Source organism: Balaenoptera physalus, assembly GCF_965194825.1.
Source record: "Balaenoptera physalus genome assembly, chromosome: 15".
NCBI classification, from domain to species: domain Eukaryota; kingdom Metazoa; phylum Chordata; class Mammalia; order Artiodactyla; family Balaenopteridae; genus Balaenoptera; species Balaenoptera physalus.
This window is the reverse complement of record NC_138894.1, coordinates 89,610,331-89,636,738: the sequence shown is the minus strand read 5'-3', so window position 1 is coordinate 89,636,738 and position 26,408 is coordinate 89,610,331. Positions and strand designations below refer to the sequence as shown.

Here is a 26,408-nt window from a genome sequence, read left to right as displayed (position 1 = left end):
AAAGTGGCAACCCCCCGCCGGGTGGAGTTCCTCGAAATTTCAGAGGTCCTCACTTCTAGTTAAACTAATGAATTGCCAAGTCTGAGCACTGTGCGTCCCAAGAGTAAAATCTGTTCGCCTTCGAGCTTCTCTCCTAAATCTCTTCAAGGTCTGGCCGACTCCTTTGGCTTTTGAAAAGGAGAGAAACATTTGCAGCCCAAGCCACTGCTGTGATGAAATGTGCGTGTTAAAACGTTCCGGTCCCACCAACAGTGCACGAACGTTCCTTTTCTCCACACCCTCTCCAGCATTTATTGTTTGTAGATTCTTTGATGATGGCCATTCCGACTGGTGTGAGGTGATACCTCACTGTAGTTTTGATTTGCATTTCTCTAATGATTAGTGATGTTGAGCATCCTTTCATGTGTTGGTTGGCAATCTGTATATCTTCTTTGGAGAAATGTCTATTTAGGTCTTCTGCCCAGTTTTGGATTGGGTTGTTTGTTTTTTTGATATTGAGCTGCATGAGCTGCTTGTATATTTTGGAGATTAATCCTTTGTCAGTTGCTTCTTTGGCAAATACTTTCTCCCATTCTGAGGGTTGTCTTTTTGTCTTGTTTATGGTTTCCTTTGCTGTGCAAAAGCTTTTAAGTTTCATTAGGTCCCATTTATTTTTGTTTTTATTTCCATTTCTCGAGGAGGTGGGTCAAAAAGGATCTTGCTGTGATTTATGTCACAGAGTGTTCTGCTTATATTTTCCTCTAAGAGTTTTATAGTGTCTGGCCTTACGTTTAGGTCTTTTATGGAATCTAAAAAAAAAGGCTCTGAAGAAACTAGGGGCAGGACAGGAATAAAGACACAGATGTAGAGAATGGACTTGAGGACACGGGGAGGGGGAAGGGTAAGCTGGGACGAAGTGAGAGAGTTGCATGGACATATATACACTACCGAATGTAAAATCGATAGCTAGTGGGAAGCAGCCGCATAGCACAGGGAGATCAGCTCGGTGCTTTGTGTCCACCTAGAGGGGAGGGGTAGGGAGGGTGGGAGGGAGGGAGACGCAAGAGGGAGGGGATATGGGGATATATGTATACGTATAGCTGATTCACTTGGTGATACAGCAGAAACTGACACACCACTGTAAAGCAATGATACTCCAATAGAGATGTTAAAAAAAGTAAAACATTCGGATCTCCCGTGCGGGGGCGAGGGTGGCCCTGTGCCGCTGGCTGGGCGGACACGCTCCTTTGCTCAGGGGCAGTGGAATCCTCATCCGGGGTGGGCTGCCCGCCGAAATAACCCGTAACATAACTGAGCCCCCTCCCCCCGCCATGCTAGGCTGCACAATTTACCTCCACGTCTGGTTAAGCATATTCTCATCACGTGCACAACAGGATTTGCAAACGGAGGGCATAAGTCACTGCGGGAGGCCACGGTTCTCTCCCCTCTCAGCGTGTGAAATACCTGTAGCAGCTCCTGGGGCCGGTTGCAAAGCAGGAGAGGGTACGTGCGAGGCCCCTGGGCCCAGCTGGGAGGCGCCCAGTAAAGGACAGTGTCTGAAGTCGGGCCTGGCGCGCAGGAACCCCCCGGGCGGCCTGTGCCCCGTGCTGGGCGCGGGTGTAGCCCAGATGGCCTCTCCCCAGACTCACCGTGACCGTGAACAAAAGTGCGCCACAGGCATCCGGCGTCGGCCTTGCTGCAACGTGAGCAGAGGCTGTCGTGCGGTGATGTTTCCTCTCTTGTTTCCTGCTCCGAGGTGGGAGGAGGTGGGGGACCACCGGATGCTGAAGGGACAGTCGGGATCCCTTCCCACTTCCGTGCCCTTCCCCGCAGCCTGGCAGGTGGTGGGGAGACTCTTCCATGCTGGCACCTCCTCCAGGGCGGACACCAGGCTTCATCTCTATTTCCCAGCGCGGGGCATGTGGCAGGCCCTTCGTGGGGGGTGGGGCACGTCTGCCCACGTGGGCCGTGGCAGTGCTTCCTCCTGGGTACCGAGTGGAGAAGGAGCAAGAACCCCCTGTCTCGGTCGGCCGGCAGGGCCTGACCTAGTGGGCACTGCCTGTAGGGGTGGGACCTGCGCTGCCAGTCACCCCTCCTCTTAAACCAGATCTCCTTGGCGCAGATGGGAAGAATCACGTGTACAGACTTTCAGGGTTGTAAGAAAGACTAAAGGAGATAATCTTTGTTAGGTGCCCTGTACAGCGCCTGGCACAGAAAGAGGCTTTCAGTCAAAGTTAGTGTGCTTCTTCCCTCCCTCTCCCTTCTAACGTTTCTAGGTTTTTCGAAGTCTCTGAGAATTTTTGTACTGGGGAGGAGTGACCACAGCGCGGGGCTTTGAGACAGAGTATCTGGATTTTTGGGCAGGATTTGCCCCTTCCCAGCCTCCTCCTGGCCGTGAGAGAAGCAGTCCTGCGAGGCGGCACCGAGTTCTCGTCCAGGGCTCAGTGCCTGGCATCGCACTGCCTGTATTTTCAATCTGTCTCTCCACGGATGAGCCAGGCAAACTGCTTAACCTCTCTCTGCCTCAATCCCTATCTGTAAAAGGAGGATAATAGTGGTTCCTGCCTCCTCGGGTTGTGATGGGGATTAGGAGAGATTAACACTTGTCAAATGCTTAGTGAGTGCTTTATAAGGTTTAGCTGTTACTTACTCATCTGCCAAATAAAATGGGAATAATACTACCAGCCTCGGTCACGTGGATGGATATAAGCAGATAGAATAGAGTGTGAAGACACCTTTGAAACCCGTCGAGTACCACACACATGTGAGTCTTGTTATGTCACCCTCTGAAACTTCCTAGTGGCCCTTCACTCATCATCTGCTCCTGCAGGGAAATGACCGTCATTGCCTTGTGCCCCCACTAACTTCTGTTATAGCATCTGTAACTCTTATTGGCCTTTTGTTTACCTGTCTCTCTCCCTCACTAGACTGTACCCTCCTTATGCTAAGAGAGTGCATCCAGTTTCATCCTCTTCCTCCAGTGCCCAGCTGGGGCTGTGCAATAAATGCTTGTGGAATGGATGCAGAACTTACTTCAGAGGAACCAGGAGTTGACTAGGAAGCCCTTGCCCAGAGCTCTGGACCTTTATGACTCACTGATGCTTCTCTCTCTTCTGGTAAGCAAAAAAAATCTGCTTATCTCTAAGAACTGTGTGGATATGTTTGTACTAATATAGTAACAAATTTGAACACAGCTAGTCAGTTTGGCAGTTAGGTGCTCAGCTACAAAAAAAAAAAAAAGGGCCCAGGGAAACATTAAGCATACAGATCTTCCTGTAAATTAACCCCCATTTGTAAGTCTTATTACTGTTGCTTAGAAAATAAAAATCTCTTTTAATTATACCATGCCAGTATGTATACTTTAGCAGATTATTCTTCCAGGAGTTTTTGAACATATGTACATATTTATTTGCAAAGTGGGATCATACTATAGGTATTGCTTTGCAATATGCTTTTATAATATTTAATGTACAAGGTAATAGTTTTCCAAATCATTACATTTTGGGGGGATGCTTTTTCACTAGTTGTATAGTATTTCATCAAGTATGCATACCATAAATTGTTTAAACAGCATGTTATTGTTGGACAGAGTGCCTAGATGGAATTTCAGTCTATTTGAAAGTGATATCTTAAGCAAACAGCCACATAAATAAATGCAAAATTACATCATAGGTGAGTGCTATGAAGGAGCAGTACATGGTGTCATCAGAGGGTGTGGCAGGGAGATTTTACTTGGTCAGAGAGAAAGTCGTGAGTGGGCCGTGAGCTGAGAGCATGTGGGAATCAAATAGATACAACAAATATCCAGGAATAGTACAGGGAAAAGGGAAGAGGGCCAAGAAAAGACCTTGGGGAATGTCAAGAGTTAAACTTGATATTAAAAGAGGGGTCCATGATGGAGACAAAGAAGGACAGATGGATAAAAGAGACAAGAAGAGACTCAGGGGAGAGAGGCACTTCAGAAGCCAGAGGAGCAGAGTGCAGTGTTAAATGCTTCAGGGAGATCAAGTAAGACACAGGTGATGAAAATGTCCATTGGTGTAGAAAGTTCCATGTGACTAGTGACCTCCAAGGAAGCAGCTTCACTGGAAAGTTTGGCTCAGAAGCCAGGTTAATCGGAAGTGAATGGAGGGGTGGTTGGAGAAGAGGAAATATCCAGAGTGGACTATATTTTTTGGAGCATGGCTGTGCAAGTGATGAGGGAGCAGGTGATTGCTACCGCAGAATGCGGCGTGAGGCGTGGTTCTAGCTTCACCTCTTCTGGGAGCTTTGCCATCTCATACCCACTGGGAAACCACCCAGACTTCCTGTGCCTGTGGTCCCCGCACTCACTCCCCTCAGGGCCCTGGCCCAACCAGAGGGTGGCATTTGTTTGCTTGTCTGTCTCTGTTTACTTTTGGTAAGAAATCTAAGGGTGAGATATGAGTGTTAGTTTGCTAATTAGTGCCTTTTAATAAGTACTGAATATTTGTTGAATGAGTTATTTATTTATTTATTTATTTATTTTTGGCTGTGTTGGGTCTTCGTTTCTGTGCGAGGGCTTTCTCTAGTTGCGGCAAGCGGGGGCCACCCCTCATCGCGGTGCACGAGCCTCTCACTGTCGCGGCCTCTCTTGTTGCGGAGCACAGGCTCCAGACGCGCAGGCTCAGTAGTTGTGGCTCACGGGCCTAGTTGCTCCGCGGCATGTGGGATCTTCCCAGACCAGGGCTCGAACTTGTGTCCCCTGCATTAGCAGGCAGATTCTCAACCACTGCGCCACCAGGGAAGCCCCTGAGTGAGTTTTTTAAAATCCAACTTGGAATAGACATGGGCTTTAAAAGATCAGCAGAGTAGAGGATAAATATTCAGAAGAGAGAAGTGACAATATCATGATGCAGATAAAGGGTGTATCTGCAAGTAGACACAAGTAGAGGGGTGACACTCCTTCCTCTGAATCAGGAGAAAAGGCAGAGGGATGGAAGCAAACACATAGATACAGTTTCAAAGACGGCAGGAATTTGAGGGAGTTCCTTTCTGGTGGTCTCAGTGTTTTCAATGAAATATTTGAAAAGGTTATCTGCTGTGATAGGGTAGCAGGGAAAGAGTATCTGCTGTGATAGGGTAGCAGTGATAGTGGAAAGAGCTGGAAGAGGACAGAGAAGGTTTGTAACAACCAGCAAAGGAATGAAATAGGGGTTTGGTGGGGTATATACTGGTGAAGGAAGCTCACATTTTCCTGACTTGGAGCCCAGTGATCTGGACACACTTCACTGTTATTGTAAATTGATGGCTTAAGTCAGGTTTTCCAAAGAAAACTCTGTCTGTTTTGGGGGATGTTTATAAACGGAAAAAACAACACAGGGTTTCATGAGCAGATCTTTTTGGGAAACACTGTTAAACATAATGAAATGATTTTATTTACTGTGGGATCTTTAGAGCCTTTAACATGTTTGCATCATGACCCTCAGGAAAGACACGTGATACGCCACTTCTCCCTGTCTCTCTCTCTCTCTCTCTCTTTTTTTTTTTTTCCTTTTTAGACCATAGCACTATTTTTCTAAGAAATTTTGAGGAACATTCTTAGGAAAACACTTTGGGAAATGCTGTCTCAAAGTGTTAGGCTATTTGGGTTTGAACAGAGAATCTGGAAACCCACAGTTTCCAAGGCCAGAATGAAGGGTTTCTAATGATGGGAGTCCTGGCATCCGCTCGGGATGGTAACAGTGGTATTTGAGACACGAAAGCATTCAAAGCAGATGCTTTGGCAGCCACCTACTGGGCAGAACAGATCTGAGAACCTACTTTTCTGTTTCTTTTGTCAGCCCGGGTGGGAAAGAGGCCATGGTAGAGAAGAGAAAAAAAGTGTCCATTTACCCCATTTGTCTGTTCCTCCTTTCGGAGTAGCTGGGTGAGTGGGTGTTGAGGGAGCCATCCCCCGACCAGGAGCCCAAGACCCTGGTTTTGTGGGTGGCAGAAGCCCTCTGAGAGTTTTCTAGGCCTTGTTCATCTTTTAAGCTGTTCATGTAACCCTGAGTAATGCAAGCCATGGCGGGAGATTTCCAAAGGTTGCATGGAAGCTGAGAAGGATTGCACAAAAGATGCCAAGCACAGAATTGAACCCCCAAGAGAAAAATAACATTGTGATTAAGGCATGGAGCCCAATTCAGCCCGCTCGTCTGTATCCGGAGCTTCCGCTGACATCAGAGGAGCGCACGTATGTGAGGCTGGGGTCCCCCTTGCCCAGGCTGCTTCCTCTCTGGCTGTTTCCAAGCTGCCAGTGGTGCCGGAGTGGCTGTGAGCTGGACCTTCTCTTGTCCTGAGTTCTGCACACATCTCCTTTGGTCCCCGGCGCCTTGCATGCTGCTTTCATTCGGACCAGCTTTGTGAGGATCGTGGGGACAATCCCCGTGGTCCTGTGTGAGATGAGGGTGGCCTGGAAGGTCTTGGTGGCCGAGAGTAAGAAAAAGGAAAAGGAAGCAAATTTGTGGAGGAACGGTTCTCAAAGTATTGCTGTTTCGTCAGGATCTTCTCAGAAAAGAAACGTGACAAAATTAAAAGAGGAAAGTGGTCTATCTTCTATGATAAATTCTTGACTAAATTCCAGAAAATATCATTCTCATCACTGATTACATATATATTTTTGCAGGGCCCATTATGGAGACCCTGCATCTCGGTAAATCTCAGAGTTGAGAGCGGGTCCAGGCGTTGCTGTGGCGGCTCCAGGAGCTCCTCCTCAGCCTGCGGGCCATTCCCTGGGTTCTAGACTCTTCCCCAAGCTCACCTCTCAGCTCTGCAGGTCCACTTGCTCCCCCTGTTAGGAGTTCACCACTTTTCACTTAATTGACAACTCTGTGTCTGGAATTTTCCCTGCTCCATTTTCTGGCGTGGCCTCTCACTTCTGTATGAACCCCGACTGATACAGGGCATTGCAGACTTTGAATTTTTATATTTTATGTACTCTTTTCATCCTTATTTCTGGAGATTTTTTTTTTCTTGCTTTATAGCCAAAGATACTTTGTTTTACACTCGTTAGTGAATCATCTTTCTTTCGGTTAGTGTTAGTATGAAATATTTTTTTCTTTCTTTTTTACTCTCAACCTCTCTGTACCCTTGTTTTTAAGGTGTGTAGCATACAGTTGGGTTTTGTTCATTCTTGTCCCTGGGATGTTGCCTTTCTGGGGATTTGTTGTCAAAATCTCGGCTTCTCTGTGCAGTGATGCCGGACAGAAATATGGAGACAGAGATTTTGGAGGATAAGAGAGATGGCCTTATTCCTCTGCCAGGCAGAAGGGAAGACACAGCAGGCTAGCACCCCAAGAACTGTGCCCCTCACACACGGGGAATCAGAGATTTTATATGCGGGGCTTGCAGTCCCGGGTATATGATAAAGATCAAAGTAATGAAGGTCTTGCATTCTACTTCTTCAGGAAGCCCGGGTGTTACCAGGCCTTTTCTCCTCGGGACTGTCGAAATCTCTGCAGCTTTTCTCATCCCTAGCTTTCTGATCAAGAACAAAAATGTGCCAGAAGTTGGAACCACCTCTCTTGGTTTCCCTTCTTTTCAGGCTTTTAGCCCCTGAAATTCTTGCTCCTTTACTCATCTTCCAATACCTTCAAATATATAAAAAGTTTTTTTGTCTAGCTTTTCTAGTCATCTTGGAAAGAGGATTGTTTTGAAACAAGTTAATCTATGGCTGGAAGTGGAAATCTGGAAATATTCAAGTAAGAAAAAAGAACCAGTCTCTTTAAGAAACTGGTAGACTTAAGCATCCAGCCCAAACACGACAGCGCAAGAAAGAAACATACGTCATACACACATAGCTCTTAAAGCCCAAGCTAGGAGCACAGAGCTCAGGAAATGAAGAGATGCCATGGATATTAAGAGCTGATAAAGGATGAAAGTTAAATTCATGGGGTGGCCAATACTGTGCATCGTCTTGATTGAAGTGAGGTGGGGATGGGGCAACGGGTCTTATTTCGTGGGAAGGACACCAGGCTAATTGTCTTGCCACCGCTGTGTCAAGGCCTGGAAAAACTTATGGGATGCACAAGAGCCAGAAACCCTCCGACACTAGGACAAATGTGAGAGAATCCCTGCTAAGGGAAACCTGATTAGATTTAGTCAATATTCAATAAAAAATTTTTTTTAACTAGATGGCTTCTTGTATCTAGGTGGTTGTATCTCTTTGCATACTGTTCTATATTATATTTTAAGTTTGTCGTAATTTTCAGTTATTTTATTACAGGGCCTGACACATAGAAAACCTCGAGGGGTGCTTGTAGAAGGGACCCAGTGAACATGACTGGCGGTTGGTGAGCTCTCTCTGCAATTCAGTACTTTAAGCACGAGAAAACTGTAATCCATTGCGTCTTTCACCCTTTAGGAAGCATCCAGTCTGAATGGAAGGTACTGGAAATGTGACATAGCATTTTAGGGTAGGTTAATCAGCTTTCTGGGTGGGGCCTTGCCCCTGATGACAAACTGTAAGGAGTGATGGAGTCAGGGGACCTGGGTTAGAACCCCGCTTGGCCACTAGCCAGCCTGTGAGACTTGGAAGCATGGTTTAATCTCTCCGTGCCTCAGTTTCCTTACTTTACTGCCAACCTTACAGGTCCACTGTGAGGACTAGACGAGCCGATGTGTATCAAGCGCTCTTCACTGTGAAAACTCTTAATAAACGTGAATTCTCCACGTTTGCCCCTTTCCCTTGGAGAACGTAAATCAGCAAAATCTGGCTGGAGTTGAGGAGGGCGCTGTTTTCCCACTGCTGAAGGCAGGACTGACTCAGTCATATCTAAAAAGTCACTGAAAGGAATCAGTCCCAAATTCAAGTACCGCACAATCACCCGACCCAGCAGAGTAAGCAAAGAACGAAGGATGAACATAGAGACCATTCTGTCCTGCGGCCTGATTGGGAACAGGGCTGAGCTTAGGAACAAACAGGACGGGACCCCTTTCAGGTGGGTTCTTCTCAAACTCCTTCTGGCACCTCGGCTGCCCCTAAGCATCTTAAAGCGGCATCTTAAAGCGGCGTCTAAGACGTGGTACAGGGATGGGGGAGAAGGAGGAAGCAGTGATTCCAGAGGAACTTTCTGCTTCGCCCTATTTTTATTTCATTTTGTTATATAATCATACCAAGAGCTAACACTTCCCGCGTTCCTTCTGTGTGTCAGGCAGTGTTTTACATATATTAGCTGACTTGCCCTTAGTCACAAAGCTTTGAAGTGTCAGAATTAAGATTCATCGCCAGGCAGGCTGGCTCCAGGACCCTCCTGTGCTCAGTTGCCTCTTTGTGTGCAAATTTGCTTTGTCTTCCCCGGGTTGTTCCACTTGAACTTCAGTGAACGTGCACCTGCGGCATTTAGGGTTTTAGGCTCTGTTGCATCCGTCTACCAGGGGTGGAAACCCAAGAGTTGTCCTTGGTCCCTGCTGGTCATCCCAGGCCTCATATTTAAACAGTTACCAATCTGTATCAATCTGATCTCTCACGTCTGTCCCTAGTCCCTCCACCCTGAGAACAACGCCTTTCCTTTCTTTTTCACCCTCTGCCTGGGCTGTTGGATTAGCTAGCTGGCAGCCTCCCAGGGGGCTTCCTGATTCCAGCTCTCCCAGCTTTGGCTTGTTCTCAGTTTACAGAAAAAACAGAAAATGCTGGTCTCTTCATGTCCAGCCTCTGATGGCCTCCTCTGGCCCTCGGAAGGCACGAGAACCTGAAGAATGTTGGCCCCAGAGTTAGCTGTCTGGGGTGTGAATCTCAGCTTCACCATGTAATACATTTGTCGGCCTCTTGACACTTCAACTTTCCCACGTGAAGATTGAGGTTAACCAGAAAACCTGCATCGTGTGTGTCGTGAGTCAGATAATATGTGTAAGGCACTCGGCATCAGGCAGGGTGAGAGCTCAGCAGTTGTTACCTACTTTTATTATTGCTCTATAAAGTGCAAAGCCCTTAACGCGCCTTATAAACTCCTTTAAATAGGTGATATTTTCAATATAATATCTTGCACGTACCTTATACATTTTCCTTGCTTTAGCAACTCTAAATCTCCTTATTCCAGGATCATCAGTATTTGGACTGTCTGCTTTTTTTTTTTTAATGTATATGTATTTTTAATTGAAGTGTAGTTGATTTACAATATCGTGTTAGTTTCAAGTATGCAGCACAGTGATTCAGTTATATATATAACATATATTGTATATATAATATATATAATATATATTATATATATATATTCCAGATTCTTTTTTCTTGTAGGTTATTGCAATTTTTTTTAAAGAATATTCTTTTTTCCCACTTTATGCCCCAGCAGTAAACCGTATTGAAAGAGGCAAGTGTGAGAGAGGAAGGATCCAGATGTCATGAGGAATTCTAAGGTGACTAAGAATCTTCTCGGCTGTGCTGGCACTTTTATTTGAAAGTAGCATAAGATTGGGGTCCACGGATGCGTGCCCTGTTTTTTCATTCCTTCATCTCTCCCCCTAGCAGAGGACCTGGAGGTGAGGAAGAGCTCAATATGGGTGTGGCCTGATGGGAAATGGACACAACTAGAAGCAGATAAATTTAATCAGAGACAAAGAAACTCTTCAGCAGTTCTTGGAAAATAATGATAGCCAACATTTACTATTTATTTTATGCCAGGCACTGTGCTAAACACTTTAAATATATTACCTCTCTTAATCTTCAAAACAAACCTGTGAGATATTACTATTATTATCTCCATTTTCCTCAGGAAGAGACTGAGATGTAGGGAGATGAAGTTACTTGCCAAGATTTGAACCCATGGTACCTGATGCTGAAGTCAATTATTTATTGTCTTTGAAATATCAGTCCTTCAAAACTCTTCTGCACAAAGGGGATCAATTAGATGAGTGGTTTTCAAACTTCTTGACCTTGATCTGCAGTAAGAAATACATTTTATGTCATGACAATGACCCAGGCAATACACACCCTCCCCACACAGATTCACACACATGTACACACACACACACACACACACACACACAGATATGCTCACACACACACACACACACAGAGATATGCTCACACACACACACACACACACAGATATGCTCACACACACACACAGATATGCTCACACACACACATACACACACAGATATGCTCACACACACACACACACACACACAGATATGCTCACACACATATTTCTATACCCCCATATAAAAATATGAAACTGAAACAAAAGCTTCTCAAAACAATAATTGCTCTTTCTATATGTTTTTATTCAACTTATATTTTATTGTAAAACATATACGCTAATATAAAAAATACAAAAAATGCTAATTTGTAACCTACCAGTTTTGTAGGAGGTGACCTTCTCTACGAAAACCCAGTGAATTATAAGATTTTTACTCCTTTTCAAGTCATTGGATCCTTTTTTTCTTTTCAAGTCATTGGATCCTTTTGTTTCTCTATTTCTTAGAAATTTTGTTGGGTTTATTCTGTTTATTAATCATTCCAAGAGATACCTTCTAATCATGTGAGATATAAGCATTTAGCATTATATGGTCATAATATCTTAGGGTTTTGTGTTTTAGATATTGTTAAAAATGTATTTTGTAAAGTGTGTTTTGTAACAGGAGAATATGCTTTTATTTCTCTTATTTACCAGAAGAAATTGTATTACACTGATCATTTCCATATGTAGTTTTAAAGTTGCTTGACTGGGTTAAAGATTTATTCTTTAAGTTGCAAGGGCATTGTATTCAAATAAAAGGAACAATCATAATAGTATTAATTAGAAAAGCAATAAGGCTTTGGTTTCCATGCAAATGAGCATAATTGAAATAGAATTGCATTTTTGCAAATGGATTTTGAAACTTTAGTGGAAAAACTTGGAAGATAAATATTCTCAAAGCTAAGGCAAATGCAATCTGTATATGTAAATGAGATCAATTAATTTTAGCAGGCAAATGAGAAAATCAATGATTTTCAAAATCTAGTAATTTGGTAACCATTAGTTTCATTAGTCTTTCTGTTTTAAACTTAATTATTCAAATATAGAACCAGAGTAAAGTATAATTTATGGAGGACTCATCCTTAAGTTAATTACATGCAAGGCTTTCCTCCTCCAACTGGAAGAATTGAGGAGGAAATTGTAAATGATTAACGCAGGGTATGGAATCCTTCAGTGACGATGTGTTCCAGATCAGCTTGGGAGACAGCGTGGAGTAAGAACACAGTGGCTTTGACTCACACCAGGGTTTGAATCTCAACCTTGACACTGTCCAACCACCAGCTCTTAGGCAGCTTTCTTAGCATCTGAAGAGCCTCAATGTTTTTCATCTATTAAATTAGGAAATTATACCTACACTGCAGGGCAGTGGTGAGGACTAAGTGGGGAAATGTGTGTGTAAATCTTTAGCACAACTCCAGGCACAGAGAAGATCTTATTACAAGTAGCACCCTCCCCCTCCCCCTCTCCTTCCTGCCTTCCCTCCCTTATCTTCCTTTTTGTGTTGAGGAAATGCTGTGTTTCTGGAGTTGCTTTTGAAGAAGGGTGTGTGGTCTGGTTGGTATTTCCCCTTTAGTTAGTAGTAATTTAACCTGAGAGTGTTCTGTGGATCTCTTGCCATATCACTTCCATCCAGAACCTGAGACGGGTTTTAGAAGCTCACTCATTGGAATTATTGAAAAGGCCAGAACAGCAGATGAAATAGGGAAGAGTTCATGCAGTTGGTTTTCTCTTTTTATTTCCTCATTGCAGCGATTGGTGCTCTGATCCCTTGCATTTCCCGCTCTTACCAAATGTTCTCATTATGACCATCATGGTAAAGCTCACATCTGTATGATATCTACTCAGTGACTTTGTGAGACATCTGGAGCGGGTATTATTGTTGACATTACATAGATGAGAGAATTTGAGGCTCAGAGAGGTTGACTGGACTGCCCAGTGTCACAGAGCTAGAAAGAAATGGAAGTTCAAACCTAAGTCTGTCAGGTTGCAAGTTTTGAACAACGGCTTTTTCTACCATGTGGATACAGCCTGTGGTCCATAGGTGAGCCTTGATTGAAAGTGTACATTTCACTGCAGACCTTAAATTGTGAGAGAGAAGCAAATGTGAATTGGTCTGATATTGGTTGGAATTTCTTTCTCAAAATCGTAAGGCTGGTCAGCAAATGGAATATCATGCAGCTGCAGAGGATCATCTGACCCAAAGGAGGAAAAATCATCAGGAGTGAAGGGAGTCAGGGAAGTCACGCTCCTTTCCCTACTTCCTCCAAGACATCTTTCCCGGGATGCCCACCCTGACCTTAGCCCCTGTGTGTCCCTGACAGAGAACTCTCTAGGCTCTCTTCCCTTCCTTCCCCGCACCCTGCCACCTCTCCTTGGCTCATGTTTCTCCACCTCCATTCTCCACCCATCTTCCCATCATCCAGGCTGAACCGCTCTTTGGGTCGTCGTTGACATCTCCATCTGTTTGACAGACAACGATCCCCATCTGTCAACACAGTCCTCCCACCCCTGCTGCCATGTGCATGTCAACATCCTTTGTTTCTCCATCCTGATTTCACTGTCCTAGTTCAGGCTGTTGGTAATTCTTCTGTGAGCTCTTACACTAGTGTCTACAGACTTGGGCTTCCTGTGCCTGCTCTCTGCCTGCTGCAAGCCATTCAGCATACCTGGCCCCATTAGACATCCTGAGAAAAGGCTCTGATCCTGGCACTTCTTTTACAAAACTCTCAGTCTCCTCTTTTCTTATTGGTCAAAGGATATGGCAATGATGCTAAGCTCTTTCTGTAAACCATTTTCCATGGCTTCACAAACCCTCTAGCTTATTCTGCCTCTGAGGTTACCCTCATGTAGGTATCAGCCTCTTCTGGGAACTCTGAGGACACGCCCTCCATTCCGTTCATCTCTCTGTCTCTAGCGCACAACCCAATACCTGGAACAGAGCTGGTGCTCAGAAAATACTTGTTAAACGGATCACCAGTAGACCTAACCTTGCCCTGTCTATGCCTCAGAATTTTCATAGAGTTTAAAATCATTTTTCATTCTTTTGAGGAATATTTTATTTTTTGGTGACACATATAAAATATACTACAGAATATAAAAAGTGTATGTGAAGATTAGTTAATGATAATAAATTGGAAACCATGCACCAACTACCTAGACTAAGAGACAAGACATGACCAGTACCTTAGAAATCCTCTGTCCGCCCTTTCCAGCTCTGCTGTTTCTTCTGTTCACTTTCAGCTCTGCCGCCTCGAAAGGAAATCACAATCCTGAATCTTGTGTTAATCATTCTCTTATTTTTCTTCATAGTAGTTCACCTTTGTAAATAACCCTAGATAAGAAACAGTTGTTCTGCTTTGTCTGTTTTTGAACTTTAAATGGGTTGAATAATTTTCTTTGCATTAGTCTGTGGCCCATTTCTTTCATGCAATGTTATTATTTAGATTTATAACATGAATATAGATTAATTTATGTTGGTGAATGTAGCTGTGGTTCATTCATTTTCCCTCCTCTGTAAAGTCCCATTGCATTGTTTATTTATCCATGCTAACGTTCTAGTACTGATTGATACTATTCTAGTATAGTATTTGAGTTATTTCCTGTTTCCTGACATAATGAATAATGCTTCTGTAAATATACTTACAGAAACAAACGGGCAAAAGGTTTTCTGGAGTATATAACTAGGAATGGATTTCTGAGTTGTAGTTTACATCCATGTTAAACTGGGTTGAGGTTATACCAAACACTTTTCTGAAGTGGGAGCACCAATTTCTGCTTCTATCAGTGGTGACTGAGAGTTCCCATTTCCCACTACGCCTATATTAGAAAAGTTAAAAATTAATGATATACATTTGTATATTAAACTAGTTAAAGGTACAAATTAAAACAAAAGTAAGTTGGAAGAAAGCAATAGTAAAGATTAGAAAAGAAATAAATGAAATAGATATCAGGAAAACCTAGAGAAAACTAACTAAGCCAAAATTTGGTTATTTGAAAAGATGAGCAAAATTGATGAACCCTTAGTAAGACTAGTCAAAGAAAAAAATGAAAGAGGAAATGCACTATAAATACCAGGAATGAAAGAGAGGAAATCACTGCAGATTTTAAGGAATATTAAAAAGAATTGTATGCCAATAAATTTAATAACTTAGACAAAATGTACAGGTTCTTTGGAAAATACAGCTTAACAAATGAATTGAAGAAGAAATAGTCATCTCTCTCTCTCTCTCTCTCTCTCTATCTCATAGTTAAAAATCTTCCCACAAATACCAAAACCAAAAACATTTCAAGAAAAGAAAACTATACACCAAGATCTCTCATCAGTACAGATGCAAAAATCTTCAACAAAATATCAGCAAGTTGAAACCATCAGTGTATTAAAAGAATTACACACCACAACCAAGTCCCACATAAACATAGTCAACTGATCTTTGACAAAGGAGCAAAGGCAATACAATGGAGCCAAGATAGTCTTTTCAATGAATGGTGCTGGAACAACTGGATATCCACATGCAAAAAAAAAAAAGAATCTAGACACAGACTTTACACCTTTCACAAAAATTAACTCAAAGTGGATAACAGACTTAAATGTAAAATGCAAAATGATAAAACTCCTAGAAGACAACATAGAAGTTTTATATGACCTGGTGGTGACTTTTTATATATAACACAAATGCATGATCCATGAAAGAAAGAATTGATAAGCTGCTCTTCATTAAAATGAAAAGTTTCTTCTCTGTGAAAGATACTATCAACAGAATAAAAACACAAACCACAGACTGAGAGAAAATATTTGTGAAAGACGTATCTGATGAAAAAGACATATCTGATGAAAAAGACTATTACCCAAAACACACAAAGAACTCTTAAAATTCAACAATAAGAGAACAAATAACCTGATTTAAAAATGGGCCAAAGACCTTAACAGACAGCTCACCAAAGATGATATACAAGTGGCAAATAAGCCTATGAAAACATGTTCCACTTCGTATATCATTAGGGAAATGCAAAATAAAACAACCATAAACTACCACTGCACACCTATAAGGATGACCAAAATCCAGAACCATGACAACACCAGAAGCTGGTGAGGTTGTGGAACGACAGGAATTTTCATTTGTTGCTGGTGGGAATGCAAAATGGTACAGTCACTTTGGAAGACAGGTTGGCAGTTTCTTACAAAACCAAACATACTCTCACCATACAATCCAGCAACTGTGCTCCTTGGTATGTACCAAAAGGAGTTGAAAACTTATGTCAACAAAAATCTAGCACATGGATGTTTGTAGAAGTGTTATTCATAACTGCCCAAACTTGGAAGCAACCAAGATGTCCTTCTTTGCTGAATGGATAAACGATGGTACACCCAGATAATGGAATATCATTCAGAGCTAAAAAGAAATGAGCTATCAAGCTATGAAAAGACATGAAGGAATCTTAAATGCATATTACTAAGTGAAAGAAGCCAACCTGAAAAGTTTACATGATTAACTGTATGACATTCTAGAAAAGGCCAAACCATGGAGACAGTAAGAAGATCTGTGGTTGATAAGGACTGGGGGCAGGGAAGCATGAATAGTTGTCACACAGAGGATTTTTAGGGCAGCGGAAATATTCGGTATGATACTGTAATGGTGGATACATGTCATTATATGCTTGTTCAAACACATAGAATGTGCAACACCAAGAGTGAACCCTAATGTAAACTATGTACTTTGGGTGATTGCTTACTGTGAAATATTTGTCAAAACTCTTCAAACTATGCATGTAAATTTGTGGAATTTATTGTGTGTAAATTATACTTTAATAAGAAGATTAAAACTGGAAACAATTTATCAAGGAACACCATAAAGCGAGTGTAAAGACAAACTATAAATCTATATTTTCAACATAACCGATAATGGTTTAATATCTAAAAAGACCTACAGCAGATCAAAAAGAGAAAGACAAACCAAACAGAAAAAAATTGGGCAAGAGATAGAATAAGCATTTCAGAGAAAAGGAAATAGGAAATGGCCCATAAACACATGCAAAGATGTTCTTTTTCATTAGAAATCAGAGAAATGCAGATTAAAATAAGTAGATACCATTTCACCCCTACCAGATTGGCAAAGCTTATGTACTGAAGAAGAGTAGAGAAAACAGAACTTGACAGAATGCTAGGGGAAGTGTGAAAAGTGTATGAACATGTTGGAGAAATGGATATTATGCTTTCAGGTGAAGCTGTGTAATGCATCTGACACAGCAGTTCCTCTCAGGTATACAGACCACATGCATTTCTGTTTGTGTGCACCAGGAGAGCTGCAGAAATATGTTCTGAGTGGCATTGTTTGTAATAGCAAAAAGCTGGAAACATCCCAGATATTCATCAAGGGGAGAATGCATGAATAAATTGTGGTTATTCCCCTGTTGGAACACTATACTTTGGCAAAATGAATTAACCATAGCTTCATGCATCAACCACAGTGAATCTTAAAAGAACTTGAAGCTGAATGATAAAAGCAAGTTTCTAAAGAACATAAAGAGTGTGATACTGTTTGTACAGAGTCCTCGAGAATACAAAGCCTTACAAAGTTTAGAGATAGTTATTATTTAGTTATACTTTACATGAAAGCAAGGTAACAATACTAATAAACTCAAAATTCAATATTATATTTCCCTTTGGGCTGAGGGGAAGGGAGAGGGGAACTTGAAAGGAATTGTATGAATCTATTTCTTCACTTGGGTCCTGGGTATAATGGTATTTATTTTATAATTCTGCATACTTTATCTATGCATTTCCTGTGTTTTTGTATATATGATATTTTCATGAGAAATCATTTAAAAGGATTTTTTAAAAAGTCTTAAGATGTGGTACGTATATACAATGGAATATTACTCAGTCATAAAAAGGAACGAAATTGAGTCATTTGTAGAGACGTGGATGGACCTAGAGACTGTCATACAGAGTGAAGTAAGTCAGAAAGAGAAAAACAAATATCATCTATTAACGCACATTTGTGGAGTCTAGAAAAATGATATAGATGAACTGGTTTACAAGGCAGAAATAGAGACACAGATGTAGAGAACAAATGTGTGGACACCAAGGGGAGAAGCGGGGTGGTGGGGTGAATTGGGAGATTGGGATTGACACATATACACTAACATGTATAAAATAGATAACTAATGAGAACCTGCTGTATGGCACAGGGAACTCCAGTGTACAGTAGAAACTGACACAATATTGTAACATAATTATAACCCAATAAAAAAAAAAGTCTTAAAATATATAAAGAGAGCACTTGACCCAGCATCCTATGTGTGACAGTGCAAACACATCACAAGCTAAATTAAGAACGAGCCTGTGTTGAAATGAGGTGGAGCCTTCAACCACAGGCTGAAGCCCTTCATTTACGGGACCTGCGATGCCAGGCAGCTGCCTGCAGAGCTTGGGCAGTGAGTGCTGGCTGGAGCAGCCATAGCTCAAGCCCCCTGGTGGGACCAGCACAGGGCCAGGCTCTGCCAGGTGAGTTTAGGGGCCTGGGAGGGTCCACCTGGCCTTAACACAGAGCAACCGCACTGGTGAGCAATCCAAACCAAGCCCAGAGCTTGCCTTCCTTTTCCTGGTTCTGGCACAACCCATGGCAGGGAGAGGGACCACATAAAATGACCGCAGATGGCTTTCTGGCCAGCCTCAGCAGATGAAGGGCTTATGCAAAAATATTTCTTGCACCTTGAGAGTAACGGATTATTAATCCCTACCCAATACCAGAGAAGTGAATCCTCAGCAGTACAATGATTTTGTAACAGGACATCCATGACAGTATTATGTATAATGTCAAAAGATATATTTACATCTAAATCTATAAATCTAAGTATATGTAATACACTTACATGAGATATATATATCTGTATGATATGTCTTATATATCATATATATTGTACATTGTATATACATTATGTACAAAATATACAATATACAAATATAAATATATGCTTATACAATATAAATTAATACAATAAAATTATATAAATATGTAACTATTATACTAAAATATATATAAATATGTTCCTTAATATTTAACTATCAATCCATTTTTTGATATTATAAATATTATCATTATGAATGTCCTCTTATACCCAGTAAAACGTTTACTGATGTTATTTGTAGTGGTGAGGTTATGGGTTATTTTTTACCTTGTATATGTTCTGACTTCTCCACAGGGTTTACAAAAATGTGTATTACTTACTAAAAATCAAATTTAATATCTGGTGATGGATTTCAAGAAAGATTCATAATGAGATAGACGCAGTACGTCTGCCTCTTTGTGTATTCGAGAGCTTCTGGTCTTATCCAGCAATTCCCAGGGCTGTTGCTGGGTGGGCACGTGCTGTGGTTTCCATAGAGGGAGGCTTCCCCCCGGGTTGTGGAGCTTCTGGTCCTGGGTTGGTTTCTCAGCGTTCAGGTCCCTTTTCCTAAGCTTCAGTGACTAATCTTATAAGTGGCTCCACCATAATTCTTGTAATTTTGACAGAAACAACATAAATCAAAGGTTACGGATAAGAAAGATTTCAGACCAGATTTCCAAGTATCTCCATGTGAAGGTTGAGTGATGGGAGCTCACACGTGGTGAATAGCAATGGCGGCAACAAATTGAAAGCACGGTGTTGCCGAGAGGCTGCCAGTCTGTGGGATGGTGGGAGCTTTTGATGGAAGGCTTTCAGGCTTTCTCTCCTTTTGATCTGGTGGCTGGGGTCACTTTGAAGTGCTAAAGATGAAGAGATTGTTTCTCAGGGACGTCTTTTTCTCACATTTCATGAGGTTAGGTCTTTATTGCTGAAAGAGGGCGTCTTACCGCATGAAAGATACATAGCCTGACTGTGGACTGACTGCCACAGAGGGAAATGAAGGGGCGGGGAGAGGAAGAAGAGTGCCCATGGGAGGGATGCAGGGGGTGGGAGCAGAGCGTGGAAGAAAGGCGGTTGAAGGCAAGAAGGCTGGAGAAGGGGTCTGGTGGAAAAAGAAGAATGGCGCTGAGCGTGGGGTTCTCAATAAAGAAAATAAAGGCCTCTCTTTATTGAGTGCTTCCTCTATACTAGGCACTTGCTAGGGTGCTTCCTATAAGGACTTCACTTAATCCTTAACTGCTGACTTGCTTGACGTTAATTTGGTGTTAGCCTTAACAGACAGGGTAAGTGACTTTCTCCCCCTTCTCAGGGGTAGAACTCAGATGAGATTTGAACTCAGGCCATCTGATTCTCCAGCCAAGGCACTTACTCTGCCGTCATCCCTTCCCGTCTGCTCTGCACCAACATCTAGCATCATTCTTGCTACACAGTAGCCTTTTACCGAAACTAATTAACACTTGGATAGAAACAGATGCAAATATGATTTATTTAAGGCTTCTAATTTCTAATGGGATAGACTCTTTTTTCATCAGTATCTCCATCACTGGAAAAAAAGCATTTTACAAAAATGACATGAAAAGGGGAGATGAAACTCCACAAGACCACCATCAAGACCAATGTACTTTTTGGGTTGTTCGTGTTGGCCCATATGTACAGCAGCGTATACATACAGCTGAAATCACACTATTGATGGAATTTTCTAATGAACTTAAATAATGACCCAGTCAAAAGCCACAAGGTGAAAAATAGATATGGCAACTGTCTTGTAAATCAAGCAAATCGATAGCAAAGTTAATATTGAAGGGTTGGAATTCTGAGCAAAGATGCCAATCAAGTGATCTTGCAAAGAGGGAGGCCAGCCTCTGGGATAAGGATATTGAGAACAGCACTAGCTTATGAGTGCGACAGCCCTGGTTTCAAATTCTTATGCTCTTGAGTTAGTTGCCTAACCTTTCTGAGCATCAGTTTCACCATCCTTAATATGATCATTCAGCCAAAATAAATTAAGCACTTAACGTGTGTGTCAGCCCTGGAGATACAGCAGTGAGTAGGACAAGCAAGGCCCCCATCTTCATGGGGAAGATGGATGGGTAAACAGTGTGATGGTGTGAGGATTAGGGGAGTGGAAGGAGTCGTGAGGGCTGGGACTGGATCCTGACTTGGGGTCAATGTTATGTCATTTAATCCACGCAATATGACATAGCATATGTGTAAATACGTAGTGTTGGCTGGTAACAGGTAAGTGATCCATGTGTATTATGATGGTCAGAAGAACAGCTTGACAAGCTGCAGAACTAAAACAACCCCTTCTAGATCATCTGGTCCTTTCCAGCTTTCTAATCTGGTGACGGGTACAGAGCTGGTTGCCTCAGGAGCTGGAGCATTTGTTAAAAATACACATTCCTGGGTTTCATCCCCCAAGGAAACCAATTCAGTAGGGGAAATGAATCTACATTTTAAAAGATTTTCTAGGTGATTCTAATCTAGCCTAGCGGCTTCTCCTAATCCCATATTAGAGATGAAGAGACTGAGATTCAGGACAGGTGAGATGCCAAGGCCATGTAGCTAGTAGAGGAAGTCATTAAGGAATTGAGAGCATGAGGCTGGTTCTTTATTATGGCTGAGTAATATTCTACTGTATATATGTACCACATCTTCTTTATCCATTCCTCTGTTGATGGACATTTAGGTGGCTTCCATGTCCTGGCTATTATAAATAGTGCTGCAATGAACATTGGGGTGCATGTATCTTTTCGAATTATGGTTTTCTCCAGGTATATGCCTAGGAGTGGGATTGCTGGGTCATATGGTAGTTCTATTTTTAGTTTTTTAAGGAACCTCCGTACTGTTCTCCATAGTGGCTGTACCAATTTACATTCCTACCAACAGTGCAAGAGGGTTCCCTTTTCTCCACACCCTCTCCAGCATTTATTGTTTGTAGATTTTCATATGATATCGCTGATATGTGGAATCTATAAAAAGGGTACAAATGAATTTAGTTACAAAACAGGAGTAGAGTCACAGAGGTAGAAAACAAACTTATGGTTACCAGGGATAAGTGGGGGAGGGATAAACTGGGAGATTGGGATTCACATATACACACTACTATATATAAAATAGAACCCACTACTAAGAACCCACTGTATAGCACAGGGAACTCTACTCAATACTCTGTAATGGCCTATATGGGAAAAGAATCTAAAAAAAGAGTGGATATATGTATGTGTATAACTGACTCACTTTGCTGTAAACCTGAAACTAACACGACATTGTAAATCAACACCCCAATAAAAATTTTTAAAAAAAGAGAGAATGAGGCTGGGTGAGAGGGCAAATGGGAGTCCTGGGAGCAAAGATCTCTGAGGAGTGTTTAGGATAAGCATTCCGTTGTTCCAGCTTCTGCATTTCTTCTGAGTGTCTTGAGTGTTGGCAGCCAAGATGCTGATGGGAACCCATCCTGGTTTTGTCTGTTTTTAGGCAGAAGCCTAGACTGGGGTGGGGTGTGGGGTGGCTGGACTTCCAGAGTGACCGTGGGGCTTGCTCCGCCTTGGCTAACAGAGAAACTGGAAAGCCAATTTCTTGGGAAATCGCCGTGCAATCTCTTCCTCTAATTCAATTCTGCATTGATATCCAGGATGTGACATCGCTGTGGAGATGAGCTGACGACATGGACATTGAGCCTGTGTCGCAGTCCGTGATTTTCAAATGTGTGTGAAGATCCTTAATTGTGTTGACACCCATTAGGTCTCCCTCCCTGGGCAGCTCCATGAGCTGCTTGAACACGCTGTAATTAAGTTTCCTCATTCTGTCCTTGTGCCTGTGGCCCCAAGGATGTGAAGCGTCAGACGCTGCTCAGACCTTGATTTCGACGGCCACATTTCTGCAATACCCAGTCAACGGGACGTGCACTCCCTTTTCTACCTCTGCTCATATGTGGCCCTGGTAGTGCGAGGGGAGAATGGGCTGATGAATTTGAAATGATAAAATCTTTTGGACACAAGTCATGATTGGCTGAGAGACTACCAACGCTGTCTCCATGATTTCTTGCATAGATTGTAAGAATAACACCCCGTTCTACCACTGAGAGTTTCAGCAGCCAGTTCTGTCTTGCTTACTGAGTTAATCAAGCTTGGGAAGAGTTTCAACCGCCCCTTGTCCACCAGACTGGACATAAAGGACAAGGATAAAAATCCATCCTGATTATTATTAAATTTAATATGCAACACAGTTATTCCCTTCATTCTGATGCTCGGCCGTATTAAATACTCATCCAATCCCATCATATTCATCTCTAATGGATCACCTAAACATTTTTCTTGCAAAAGTGAATTTGAATTTTCTATAATTACTTGAAATGGGGGTGATAGGCTAGGGCACAGATTTTCTTTTAAAATTGGAATTTTAAAAGTGCATTTTGATGTTGTAAACAGCCAGAGTTTTGTTGATGTTTCATTCAACTATATATATATATATATATATATATAGTTGAATGAATATATATATATATATATATATATATATATATATATATATATATATTTTACAATTGCCACAAATAATATCAACTGAGGAAAAGAGAGATGTGATACTTAGGCAACACATTTATGGTGGGAAGAATTGAATTCTTATTGTCAGAGTTCCCCAAAGGTGATGGGAAACAGTAGAGCGTTTCTGCTGTGAGAGTGACTTGTTCTGATTTGTGATGTAGAGCTTCACTCTGGCAGTACAGAGAAAGGCTCAGAGTTAGGGGATGGAGGCTGGAGAGAGGGAAGCTGAGGGAGGCTGATTAGGTGATGTCCACAGACCAGGTGAGTGGTAAGCCCTGGCCATGGTACTGAGCTGGAGAGGAGGGGATGGATTGGCTGTGTTAAGGAGGCAGATTGGACTGGATGGGTTGATCAGTGGAATATTCTGGTGCAGGAGAGTGAGGCGTGTTGGGATGACTGCTCTGTCTCTGGCTGGAAGACTGTGGATGGGGTGTCTGGGGAGGACTGATGTGGGACAGGGGAAGGAAGAGAGCGAAGCAAACCTGGGGACTTCTCCACGGTGAAGTCAGACTTCTATCCACACCTTCTGGTCCACCGCTCATTCTACCACCCCCAAAGGAGGAATGAGGTCTTGGGGGCTTTTACGATGTTGGGAAGATTCATTTCGATTTGACAAGATATGCAATAGGGAGCAAACTTCTAGGAGCAATTATGTGCAGGCGAACCTTTATTTGATAAGGAATAGAAGATGATCAATTGTATTTTCTCTGCCAGCCCTTTAATTCCCCAGCTCCTTCTGATTTTATGACCCCCTAATTAACCTGGTAATTAAACAAATGTAAACAACCATTTCATAAATGCAGCGCCACGCTTTGGTGCTGCCTTTATGTTGAGTTCTCATTAACAGCCTGAGTTACTTCTCATTTACATGCAAGGAAGTACAGGAACCCGGTGCTCACAGAGAGCAGCAAAAAGTAGTTTAATATCTCATGTAGGTAAATTGATGAAACCATACCTGAAAATTGTGTGTGTGTGCATGGCGATACTGTTTTGCTAAAAATACCTTCTTGTGTTTATGACTGATCATTTTGCATTCATTTCATGAGTTTTTGTTAAGGAGCATGGTCTACTATTTTATTAAAGTTATCATTTTACTACTAATATCGTTTTCCTTTTCACCATTTGTTTTTCTATGGGATGCGGCCAGGGAAAGAAAAAGAAACCTTCATACTCAAGGTGATGGCTCCAAAAATTTTGAAAGTGAGGTTCCCCGCCCTCCCATTTTGAGGTTGAAATGATTCCTTAGGGGCCAACTGGAAAACTGCAGTGGAAGAGGAGGTACACCTTCAATATCAAGTTCCCAGAAGAGAGCTGAGACTTGGCATGTCTTGTCAGCTTGGCCTTCTGGAAAACACACACACTTTAGAGCTGAAAGAAATGGGGTTGGGTCCTTAGCTCTGACTCTCACCAGCTGGGTGACCTCGGCCAGCTTCTTATTTCTCTACTGGCTTATCTGGAGACTGAGGGAGAATTACACCTTCTTTATTTGGTGATACGAGTACAAATGACATGTTTCACGCGAAAGTATCTTATAAAATGCAAAGTGCTCTAAAATGTTTCTTCCCTTTGCATTTATTACGTTTAAAAAAATCAATTTATTTATTTTATTTATTTATTTTTGGCTGCGTTGGGTCTTTGTTGCTGTGCGCTGGCTTTCTCTAGTTGCGGCAAGCGGGGGCTACTCTTCATTGCCGTGCTTGGGCTTCTCATTGCGGTGGCTTCTCTTGTTGCGGAACACGGGCTCTAGGCGGGTGGGCTTCAGTAGTTGTGGCTCAAGGGCTCTAGAGTGCAGGCTCAGTAGTTGTGGCACACGGGCTTAGTTGCTCCGTGGCATGTGGGATCTTCCCTGCATTGGCAGGCGGATTCTTAACCACTGCACCACCAGGGAAGCCCGCATTTATTACATTTTTACCAAGTGATTTTTCTGACAGTCACCTCCTACTTTAGACTGTGCTCCTTTCCTCTCTGCTACACTCCCCCACCACCCTAGTGGTACCTCTAGTCTTCCTTCATTCACTCCATCAACAAATGTGGATCGAGCATCCATTAGGTGCCAGATGTGGTGTTAAGCACTGCCCCCTGTACTGAAATTACCCCAGCATTTTTTTGAACAGACTATTTGCTTCTTGAAGGCAAGGATGTGTTTTTCTTATTCTTGAAGGAAAGGAGCATCTATTTGTTTCTTTTTCTTGTTTGTTTTTTGGTTCTTTTTTTTAAATCGGGGTGTACTTGTTTTACAGTGTTGTGTTAGTTTCTACTGTACAGCGAGGTGAAGTAGAGTTCCCTGAGCTATACAGGAGGTTCTCATTAGTTATCTATTTTATACATATTAGTGTATATATGTTAATCCAAATCTCCCAATTCATCCTACCCCCCCTTTCCCCTCTTGGTGTCCATATGTTTGTACTCTACATCTATGTCTCTATTTCTGCCTTAAAAACTGGTTCATCTGTACCATTTTTCTAGATTCCACAAATATGCGTTAATATATGATATTTGTTTTTCTCTTTCTGACTTACTTCACTCTGTATGACAGTCTCTAGGTCCATCCATGTCTCTTCAAATGATCCAATTTCATTCCTTTTTATGGCTGAGTAATATTCCATTGTATATATGTACCACTTCTTCTTTATCCATTCTTCTGTTGACGGACATTTAGGTGGCTTCCATGTCCTGGCTATTGTAAATAGTGCTGCAATGAACATTGGGGTTCATGTGTCTTTTTGAATTATGTTTTTTTATTTGTTTCTTGAAGTTAAAGAAATTGGTATCCTTTCTCTTAGCAAAGTGCCTAACATACAATAAGTGGTTTTTAAAATTATTATTATTTTAAATTTTTTATTTTTAATACAATTTTTAAAGGTTACACTTCATTTACAGTTATTACAAAATATTGGCTATATTTCCCATGTTGTACAATACATCCTTGTAGCCTATCTTACACCCAATAGTTTGTACCTTCCACTCTCCCACCTCTATTGTGCACCCCCCGAACTGGTAATCACTAGTTTGTTCTCTATATACGTGAGGCTACTTG

At 42.0% G+C, this 26,408-nt stretch overlaps 2 protein-coding genes across 2 annotated transcripts in view; one reads left to right on the top strand and one right to left on the bottom strand.

The window, feature by feature from the left end:
• LPIN1 (lipin 1) overlaps window positions 1–10,245 on the top strand; it is a 219,891-nt gene extending 209,646 nt beyond the window's left edge. The window contains exons 24-25 of the mRNA XM_082425896.1: window positions 2,961–3,095; window positions 8,204–10,245. The gene's annotated coding sequence lies outside the window, so the exon portion shown is untranslated. The remainder of the gene's footprint in view (window positions 1–2,960; window positions 3,096–8,203) is intronic.
• The window catches only part of LOC309643282 (uncharacterized protein), a 437,652-nt gene that overhangs the window by 393,726 nt on the left and 17,518 nt on the right, over window positions 1–26,408 (bottom strand). The window lies entirely within an intron of this gene.